Below are 10,933 nucleotides of genomic sequence, written 5' to 3'. Positions count from 1 at the left end.
ATCTTAAAGGAAATCAACCCTGACTTCTCTTTGGAAGGGCTGATGCTGAAGCTGACGCTCCAGTAATTTGGCCACCTGATTTGCACAGCTGACTCATTGGAAAAGACCCTGATGCTGGGAGAGGTTGAAGGCAGAAGGAGAAGAGGGTGACAGAGGATGAGATGGTTGGATGGCATCACTGATTCAACAGACATGAACTTGGACAAACTCTGGGAGATGGCAATGGACAGGGAAGCCTGGCGTGCTGCAGTCCGTGGGATCATGAATTTGGACATGACTTGGCTGAAACGACTTGGCATGCATCCAGACATCCATGCATCTGTCACTTCGTGATGAGCAGAGTAAATTTCCCTGATACTTGGCTTTGCCCTTGGCTATGTAACTTGCTTTGGCTAAAGGACTTCCTTGCATGGTTAGGCTTGCCTTTTTGAACTTCTTCCATTTTTATGAAAAGAACCAGATAGCCCTACAGCCTAGGCTATAGAATGAGACAGGTAGTCATGCTACCAGAATATTCACTCTGAAATGTCTTGTGACTGGTTCGCTATTTGGAGCTGTGACTTTTCTGAAATGTGTGATTATTGAGTCTGCAGAATAAATGTGATTATCACAAGAGACAGTGTATGCATGATAGAAATTTCATAATGACATTTTCATGCAGGTTTTATCTTTCTTTATATTACTGCGTGATCATTGCATTGTTAAATAGAAAATACTAGATTTAGATTGATGGAGAAACAGAGACAGCTCATGGATGAATAAAGTAAGGTTTATTTATCCAAAGGATAGAGAAGGAAGTCCATGTAGTTAGGATACTTAGCAGAGAGATCAGCTATATTCTCTATAAGTCACAAGCTTCTGGACCCCAAGTTCAGTTCAGCTCATTTCAGTTGCTCAGTCGTGTCTGACTCTTTGTGACCCCATGGACCACAGCACGGCAGGCCTCCCTGTCCATCACCAACTCCCAGAGCTTACTCAAACTCATGTCTATTGAGTCATTGATGCTATACAACTATTCATCCTCTGTTGTCCCCTTCTCCTCCCACCTTCAGTCTTTCCCAGCATCAGGGTCTTTTCAAATGAGTCAGTTCTTTTCATCAGGTGGCCAAAGTATTGGAGTTTCAGCTTCAGCATGAGTCCTTCCAATGAATATTCAGGACTCATCTCCTTTAGGTTGGACTGGTTGGATCTCTTTGCTGTCCAAGGGACTCTCAAGAGTCTTCTCCAACACCACAGTTCAAAAGCATCAGTTCTTCGGTGCTCAGCTTTCTTTATAGTCCAACTCTCACATCCATACATGACCACTGGAAAAACCATAGCCTTGACTAGATGGACCTTTGTTGGCAAAGTAACGTCTCTGCTTTTTAATATGCTGTCTAGGTTCACCAAGAGCCTTATTAAAATAGCATAGTTGTGAAGGCTAATGCATGAGTGAGTGAGAACCATATTGGGTCTTCCTGGAGCTTAAGCACCTGCCTCTAAGTGGCTTGATGGGAAAGTGGAAGTTGCTCAGTCATGTCCGACTCTGTGACACCAGCCAGAATACTGAGTGGGCAGCCTTTCCCTTCTGCAGGGAATTTTCCCAACCCAGGGATCGAACCCAGGTCTCCCACATTGCAGGTGGATTCTTTACCAGCTGAGCCACAGGGGAAGCCCCTAAGTGACTTAGAATGGGAGCAATTCCACGTGTAAGCTGCTCTGGGTCTGTGCTGGGTGCCACACCACAGAAGGAGGAGGAGCATCTCAACTGTCTTGGTGATGGACATGTACAGTTGCAGGCATCGGTGCAGTGCGTTTAGGAAATACTTCCTCTATTTCTGCTAATCCCACACAGGCTCTCGGGAACTTAGTGGATTTCCTTTCACAGGATGCTAGGCTTCCAGTCTTGGGTAGCTCCTGATGCAGCTGTTTCTGTATTCATTTCACCCACGTGTGACGCTTGCACGCATGCATCTCCGCATGCTCTGTGTGCTCTGTAGTTTGTGTTTGTCAGTAAACTTGGCAGAAAGAGCCGATGAAGGGCCTGCTGTCTTCTTGATGGGAGAGCCCAGCAGGATTCAGAGCACCGTGTGAAGAACTGTAATCTGGTCCCCCAGGAAAGTACCTGCAAGCCTATATACTTTCATATTTACATTCCACTTACAGAGTTATCCTCGCTTGCTTTTAAGCTATGCCACCGGTGTTATTTCATTTTATCTCAGGATACAGTCATCACTATCTGAAGTTAACTTCTAATTGGTGGAGCTCCTTAAGGACTGTGATTTATCCTTTTATTAAACTACCTGACAGCTGTCCAGTGCTCAGAAATTGTCCGGATGTCCTGTGATTCAGGTACCACAGCAAGTCTTTGGAATGCCCATGGGTGGAAAGGACGGGTAAATGACACACACCTGTAATATTGTCTCTACAGATAGTCATAGCGTCAGAGGGCTACTTTATCTGCTTTTGTTGAAGTCTAGTTGATTTACAATGGGGTACAGCAACTGATCCACATACATGGGCTTCCCCGGTGGCGCGAACCTGCAGGAGACACGAGAGACTCGGGTTTGATCCCTGGGTCTGAAGAGCCCTTGAAGAAGGAAATGGCAACCCACTCCAGGATTCCTGCCTGGGAAATGCTATGCATGGAGGAGCCTGGCAGGCAACAGTCCACAGGGTCGCAAAGAGTAGGACACAACTGAGTGACTGTGTGTGTGTGTGTGTGTGTGTGTGTGTATTGTATATAATGCTCCACTAATTACATTAGGGAAATATATACACCTGTGAGATATAAGAAAGCATTATACATTAACTGTTGTCTATTGTCATCCTGCTTATTTAACTTATATGCAGAGTACATCATGAGAAATACTGGACTGGATGAAGCACAGGCTGGAATAAAGATTGCTGGGAGAAATATCAATAACCTCAGATATGCAGATAACCCCACCCTTATGACAGAAAGCAAAGAAGAACTAAAGAGCCTCTTGATGAAAGTGAAAGAGGAGAGTGAAAAAGTTGGCTTAAAGCTCAACATTCAGAAAATGAAGATCATGGCATCCCGTCTCATCACTTCATGGCAAATAGATGGGGAAACAATGGAAACAGTGACAGACTTCATTTTTAGGGGCTCCAAAATCACTGCAGATGGTGACTGCAGCCATGAAATTAAAAGATGCCTTCTCCTTGGAAGAAAATTTATGACCAACCTAGATAGCATATTCAAAAGCAGAGACATTTCTTTGCCAACAAAGGTCCATCTAGTCAAAGCTATGGTTTCTCCAGTAGTTATGTATGGATGTGAGAGTTGGACCATAAAGAAACCTGACCGCTGAAGAATTGATACTTTTAGAACTGTGGTGTTGGAGAAGACTCTTGAGAGTCCCTTGGACAGCAAAGAGATCCAGCCAGTCCATCCTAAAGGAGATGAGTCCTGAATATTCATTGGAAGGACTCATGCTGAAGCTGAAACTCTAATACTTTGGTCACCTGGTGTGAAGAGCTGACTCATTTGAAAAGACCCTGATGCTGGGAAAGATTGAAGGCCGGAGGAGAAGGGGATGACAGAAGATGAACAGTTGGATGGCATCACTGACTCAATGGACACGAGTTTGAGTAAACTCCAGGAGTTGGTGATGGTCAGGGAGGCCTGGCATGCTTTGGTCCATGGGGTTGCAAAGAGTCAGACACGACTGAGTGACTGAACCGAACTGAACTGATGTCTGTGTGGTGGCAGGGTGAGGTTCACACTGTTATTTTTTCTAGGAGTTATTTGCATACATCTAGGAGGAAGTTCCTTCCCATGTACACCGTTTCTTCCACTCACAGTTTGAGTCACAATATTTTCTGGATCAAAATTGGGACATTTGATTGAATACAAGATTCAACATTTATTGTGGGAATGGAGGAATTGTTTAAATAGAAATAACAAGAATATGTGGGGCATATTGTTGTTAAATAACGCTAAACACAAGCAATTTACAAGAATAGCCCTGGATTTTATTGTAATTACTTGGGCTATCTATTGAAACTACATTCTAATTTTGGCCAAGAAAATACAGAAGCACTGGTCTTTAAAAGATATGTTCTAATTTAGACTTCTCAATAATTCAGACTTTCTAATAATTCAGACTGATTTATTCATTAATGTCAAGTAATAGGAGTTTTTTCTTTATTTTTCTTATGTTGTGTAACAAGTGCTAGTCTCTCAGTTGGTGCTGACTCTTTTGCAACCCATGTGCAGCACACCCGGCTTCTCTGTCCTTGAAATTCTCAAGGCAAGAATGCTCGAATGGGTTTCCATGCCCTCCTCCAGGGGATCTTCTCAACCCAGGACCGAACCCGGTCTCCCACTTTGCAGGTGGATTCTTTACCGCCTGAGCCACTGGAGAAGCCCTGCAAAACAAACTCTTCTAGAATCAGACTTTATGCTCTAGGGTTGTTGTGTCACGTCTGACTGTTCTGCAGCCCCGCAGACTGTTGCCCACCAGGCTCCTCTGTTCATGGAATTTACAGGCAAGAATACTGGAATTGGTTGACATTTCCTTCTCCAGGGGAATCTTCCTGACCCAGGGATCAAACCTGAGTCTCCTGCATTGGCAGGCAGATTCTTTAGCACTGAGCCACCAGGGAGGCCCTGGGCTCTAGAGTACTTTCAGTTATTTTCCAAGCTAATCAAACAATACCAAATGTGTCTTCATTGACATCCAAAGTCTAACTCTGTACCACATACCTCTAAAGCCATACTCTCTTTATATTTTCAACAACTTTCATACATACGGGTCCAACTTTTGAGATTATTCAATATGATAAGACGAGAAAGGAAATTTAATCTGAATGACTCTGGAACTCGTTGTCTATCAGGGAGAATGATTTTTGGATGTTCCTCAAGTGTTACTTGATTTCAGCTCAGATGAGGAGAACTGGGTTCTTTTAAGGACTGTTTGCTCAGAAAGCTCTTGTCCACCTGGCCTCCTGGTGATCCTCAGATTCAAACGATTCTGTAATAGCAGTACTATCGAGAACAGCCATTGGAGGACACTAGAGCACAGCAAATAGATGAGACTGCAGGAATACATAAGGAACTTAAATCCTCTGCACAAAAGCAGAGAGATTCCTCTCCAAAATTAAACCTCATGGCTAACTACAGAACTGACTAATTATCAACCTTTCTATTGAAAAACAAACTCTATCACTGATGCTTTTCGTCTTTCAGAGTTGTAATTTTAGAAATGGCTGATGAATGACTTTTCCAGGAGGTAAATACATAAATTATTTAGTAACTTTTACATTTTTATGTAGGAATCTGCTTTGGAAATTCTGCTTAATAGCCTAACCTTAATTTAATCTTCATTGACTGATGAAGTCCTTTGCAGGTTGATGATCTGGGTTTGTCTGACAAGCCCTTTGAACATGGAGAACTTAGTAAGGCTCACAGAATTTAAAAAAAAACAAAAAACCCAGGGATTCTCTTTGCTGCCAAAGGGAGTTATCCCAGGCAAATTATTTAGGTAAAAGCCCTGATGAGAGAAAAACCTTTGACATCCATGGTGAGGGTTAGTAAATTTTGTGATGTTTTCAAGAGTTTGAATAGTCTGTTAACAATTTTTAATCTCAAATGATAATTATCTACAAGATGTGAATAATAGATATTTGGGCCTTTAATTTTAATTTAGTGTAAAACTAGGCTTGTTCCCGTTTCTGAGATTCTGAGTTTTCTGGAACTCCACCAATAAACCATACATAGCTTGGACTGTAAATAATGATGCCCACCATATGACAACTTGTTAAACACATTGCGCTTGAAAACTATCAGCATAATTATGTACTTTTGTCAGAAGAATCAGCACTCATATATCAACTTATCTTGGTAATAATGGCAACTGTAGGCATTTATTTCCACTTGATACACAGGGGGGCACTCTGGGTTTGGTTTGCAAAGATGAGAAATTCTGGGACTAATTTCCTCCTGGAAATGTGTCCCTTGACCCAGAATACTTAGCTGGGAGTGACATGGCAGCCAGCTTTTCCTGTGTAGCATCTTATTAATTTCGATTCACCTCTCCTATTGCAGCGCAGACTGTCAGGCAATGAAAGCCATTATTTATGGTACTGAGCTGACGAAGGGGTTAAATCAGGCACATTAAAGCTTGTAGGTAGTAGCTTAAGTGGGGTGGGAATGCCATTGACACCACCTAGAAGCCATGTACTGATTTATATCCTTCCGATGGGAGTTCCAGCCTCTTGTAAGACACTTGTATTCCAAATCAGTTGGCTGTTTGGGGCCAGGGCTCTGCTTCTTTATTTCTTTAAGAGTGACTAATCTCTGTCTTGGAGACGGCTATGGCACCCCACTCCAGTACTCTTGCCTGGAAAATCCCATGGACGGAGGAGCCTGGTAGGCTGCAGCCCATGGGGTCGCTAAGAGTCAGGCACAACTGAAGCGACTTAGCATAGCATAATCTCTGACTTAAGCTGCTTCAACATTCAGAAAACAAAGATCATGGCATCTGGTCCCATCACTTCATGGGAAATAGAAGGGGAAACAGTGGAAACAGTGTCAGACTTTATTTTTCTGGGCTCCAAAATCACTGCAGATGGTGACTGCAGCCATGAAATTAAAAGACTCTTACTCCTTGGAAGAAAAGTTATGACCAACCTAGATAGTATATTCAAAAGCAGAGACATTACTTTGCTGACTAAGGTCCGTCTAGTCAAGGCTGTGGTTTTTCCTGTGGTCATGTATGGATGTGAGAGTTGGCCTGTGAAGAAGGCTGAGTGCCGAAGAATTGATGCTTTTGAACTGTGGTGTTGGAGAAGACTCTTGAGAGTCCCTTGGACTGCAAGGAGATCCAACCAGCCCGGTCTGAAGGAGATCAACCCTGGGATTTCTTTGGAAGGAATGATGCTGAAGCTGAAACTCCAGTACTTTGGCCACCTCATGCGAAGAGCTGAAAAGACTCTGATGCTGGGAGAGATTGGGGGCAGGAGGAGAAGGGGACGACAGAGGAGGAGATGGCTGGATGGCATCACGGACTCGATGGACATGAGTCTGAGTGAACTCCGGGAGTTGGTGATGGACAGGGAGGCATGGTGTGCTGCGATTCATGGGGTCGCAAAGAGTTGGACACGACTGAGTGACTGAACTGAACTGAACTGAAGCTGCTTACATGTTTTGGGGGTGAGGGTATAAACGACTAAATGATGTCTTAGTTGCTCAGTCGTGTCTGACTCTGCGACCCTGTGGACTGTAGCCCACTAGGCCCCTCTGTCCATGGAATTCTCCAGGCAAGAATACTGGAGTGAGTTGCTATTTCCTTCTCCAGGGGATATTCCCCACCGAGGGATTGAATCTGGGTCTCCCCCATTTCAGGCAGATTCCTTACTGTCTGAACTTCCAGAGAAGTCCTAAGTGATGTAAAGTTTTCCACAAAATACTAACTTGTTCAGAAGCATTTAATAATTGTAATTATGGTATTCCTAATAATTTAGTGTATTTAACTGCATATTTAGTTAATTCTTTTTTTGTTTTCCCCACTAAAAGAGTGACAGTGAGTGGTGGGCTGAGTCACCCACGGGGCATTAATTTTTATTAGAGTATGGTTGCTTTAGAACGTTGTCTTAGTTTCTGCTGTAAAGTGAATCAGCTGTATGTACACATATATCCACTCATCTTTGGATTTTCTTCCCATTTAGGTCACCGCAGGGCGCTGAGTAGAGTTCCCTGAGTTATACAGCGGCTTCTGATTAGTCATCTATCGTGTATGTCAATGGGCTTCCCTTGTGGCTCAGCTGGTAAGGGATCTGCCTGCAGTGCGGGAGACCTGGGTTCGATCCCTGGGTTGGGAAGATCCCCTGGAGGAGGGAAAAGCTAGCACCTCCAGTATTCTGGCCTGGAGAATTCCATGGACTGTATCGTCAATGGGGTCGCAAAGAGTCGGACACGACTGAGCGACTTTCACTTCTTCGTGTGTATCAGTAGTGTATACATGCCAATCCAAATCTCCCAATTGCTCCACACCCCAGCCTTACTCCCTTGGTATCCATACATTACTTCTCCACATTATGTCTCTATTGCAGGTTTGCAAATAAGATCATCTGTACCATTTTTCCAGATTCCACCTATATGCGTTAATGTACGATACTGGTTTTTCTCTGTCCGACTTACTTCACTCTGTATATAAATCTCCAGGTCCATCCAGTTCTCTACAAATGGCACAATCTCCTTCCTTTCTTGTGGCTGAGCCCTTCTGATACTGCACTTCGCTTTCTCCCTGTCTCAACAGGACATGGACGGCACCTTCCCATTAGGTGATTAGTGAAGAGCCTAATAAAGATGCCGCAGGATTTGAGGAAACGGTGCGGCAAGGAGGCTAGCCATCCTGGGCAGCGCAGACGTCCACCTCCGCACAGGCAGGCCGGGGCGGGCGCTCCACCCGGAGGCCTGTCCGCCGCGGTGGGGAGCCAGGTGTCCACCGCACGCCGTGCAGGGGCGGAGTGGGACCCAGGGGCGGACACCTGACCTCACCGTCACCCCCGTCCAGACGCCTGCCCGCTCGGCTACAGCCGCCTGGACCGGAGAGCTGCACGCGAGCCCTTTGCCGCGCGTGCGCAGGTCAGCCACAGCGCAGGGCCCCGCGGGGGCGGGCGAGCGCGGTCCTGAGAGGCGCGCAGAACGCGTCTCGCTCCCGGCCGCGCCCGCCAGGGGTCAGATCTCGCGAGGCCGCGCCGCCAGGGGTCAGATCTCGCGAGGCCGACGCGACCCCGGACTGCGAGAGCCGGGATTCCGGCTCCCGGGTGGTCCTGCCTGCTGCCCGCGGGCACGTGCGGCCTGCGAACGCAGTGAGATTCCTCACGTTCTCCAAGAGGGGAGATGCCTTATGTTCCCAAAGAAGGGAGATGCCTCACGTTCTCCAGAGAAGTGAGGTGCCTCACGGTCTTCAAAGAAGGGAGATGCCTCACCTTCTCCGAAGAAGGGAAATGGCTCAACCTCTTCGAAGAAGTAAGATACCTCACGTTCACCCCACGTGCATCTTCAGCAGTGAATTTAAAACTCGACTGAAAACCCCGGAAGATGGCAGTTAGCCTACTCAGCCTTGAGCCGTCTTACCTGGATCTAGGTAATTAGTCTAATTGAGCCGTTTTACCTGTGTTCTCTCACAGACCTCGACGCCAAAGTGTCGCTGAGTCTTCAGACTGTAATGTTGCAGTTTTAGAAAAGAAAAATCTTAACAGAATCAATAGGTGGTAGACTTTATGCAGAGAAATCATGAATCTCAATTTCCCTTTCCTGCTAGAAAAGGGGAAAAAGTTCAGAAACAAGCACATATATTGTAAATGTATTTTCCGTAATTTAGGGGGAGGTATTGGTAATTGATTTTGATCCAGCCCCCTTTGCACTTTATGTTACAATAACATCTTCCCACTTTTGGTTTGTCTGCTATTGTTTTCCTTGTTTGTGAACAACCTTGTATTTTTCAGTGATACGGTTATGCTAATATACTAATTATACCAATGGTAAATATTAAGACTGTACTAAATGATTAATATATATTCTTTGACCTCTTACTATAATGCTGAAAATAGACCAAATTATTATTAATGTCATTTAAGTATTGGATAAATTAAAACTTAGGGACATACCCTGATCTCCAATGTAGGTTTTTTTTTTTTAATTGTGATAAAAAACACATAACGTAGATCTATTCTTTCAACGGATGGTCAAGTGTACAGTCTAGTATGGTTAAATATAAGCCCTATGTTCTATTCTAAAACTAGTCTCTGGAACTTTTTCATTTCCCATGACAGATTTCATGCCCATTGATCAGCAGGTCCTCATTTCCCCTCCTCCAGCCAATTCCAAACACCGTTTACTTTCTAACTTTTCCTAACTCACCTTTCATCTGTAGTCTGCTTTCGAAATCTGTTCATGAGCTCTGTAGTCCATTGTAAAAAATTTTGAATACTGTCCTAGCATTTAATTGTAAACTGTTCTCTGCGTGAATTATACTACTGTAATCATCAGTTTTAAAAAAGTGAAATAGTTCAAGCATTCAGAAAATATGACAAACACCCGTATAACCATCACCTATAGCTTCATCAGATCTTAATGTTTCATCATCTTTGGCTCAGGTGTTTTTCTTTCTTTGAACAAAATTAAAGATCCTAGGTGAAGTTCTTTTTGCTAGTCTAATTCCCTTTCCTTCTCTAGAAGTCCATACTGTTCTGAATTCATTGTTTCTGAATCACATGTGTTTCAAACTTTAACCAGGAAAGGCATTACAGGTGTGTATAGGGCCTGTGTTTAGAAGGGTCCTGTGTTTGGTTTGATGGTCCTATTTTTGAACAAGGCAAGTGGCCCCAGTTTTGTTAGTTTTAAAGATTATTTTGATGGTGTGATGCAACATACTGATGCTCAGATAGATGAAGGGCAGATTTCTTTCTTAGAGCTGCAAATGAGAGAAGAATGCCACTTGGGGTTCAAAAAGGATGGCGCCCGTAGGGTAGCAAAGCCGGAGCTGTTCAATATAACAGTTTATGCAAGGCACACTGGCGATGGGGTGAGCTAGGTTTCCTGGGGACCCTGCAGGTCGGCTGATCTGAATAATTTCACACGATAGGGAAGAAATGGCCCTCCTTAGTGGGCTGGCCTTGGCCCTGGGGTGTGGGGTCCCTGATCAGGTGTGTGCACAGCAGCCCCAGGGAAGTGAGAGTCTAACAGAGGAAGTGGTTAGAACGGAGGTTCAGCAAACTGCTGCTAACGGGAAATTGAGGTTTTTCTTCCAGGACTTCAAAACTAGGTCAAGACAGCACTTGTGAAATGTGTTAAGGCATTGTCATTTTTCACGAAGCCCTGCAAATTATGTAACTAGTCCTGATTTTAACTGTGTATTTATACCTAAGCATTGTATCGTACTGTTTTGCATGCATATAGATTTTCACGAAGTTAGGTTGT

The sequence above is a fragment of the Capricornis sumatraensis genome, chromosome 4 (genome assembly GCF_032405125.1).
Source record: "Capricornis sumatraensis isolate serow.1 chromosome 4, serow.2, whole genome shotgun sequence".
In the NCBI taxonomy this organism is placed as follows: domain Eukaryota; kingdom Metazoa; phylum Chordata; class Mammalia; order Artiodactyla; family Bovidae; genus Capricornis; species Capricornis sumatraensis.
Note: the sequence above shows the minus strand (reverse complement) of the source record.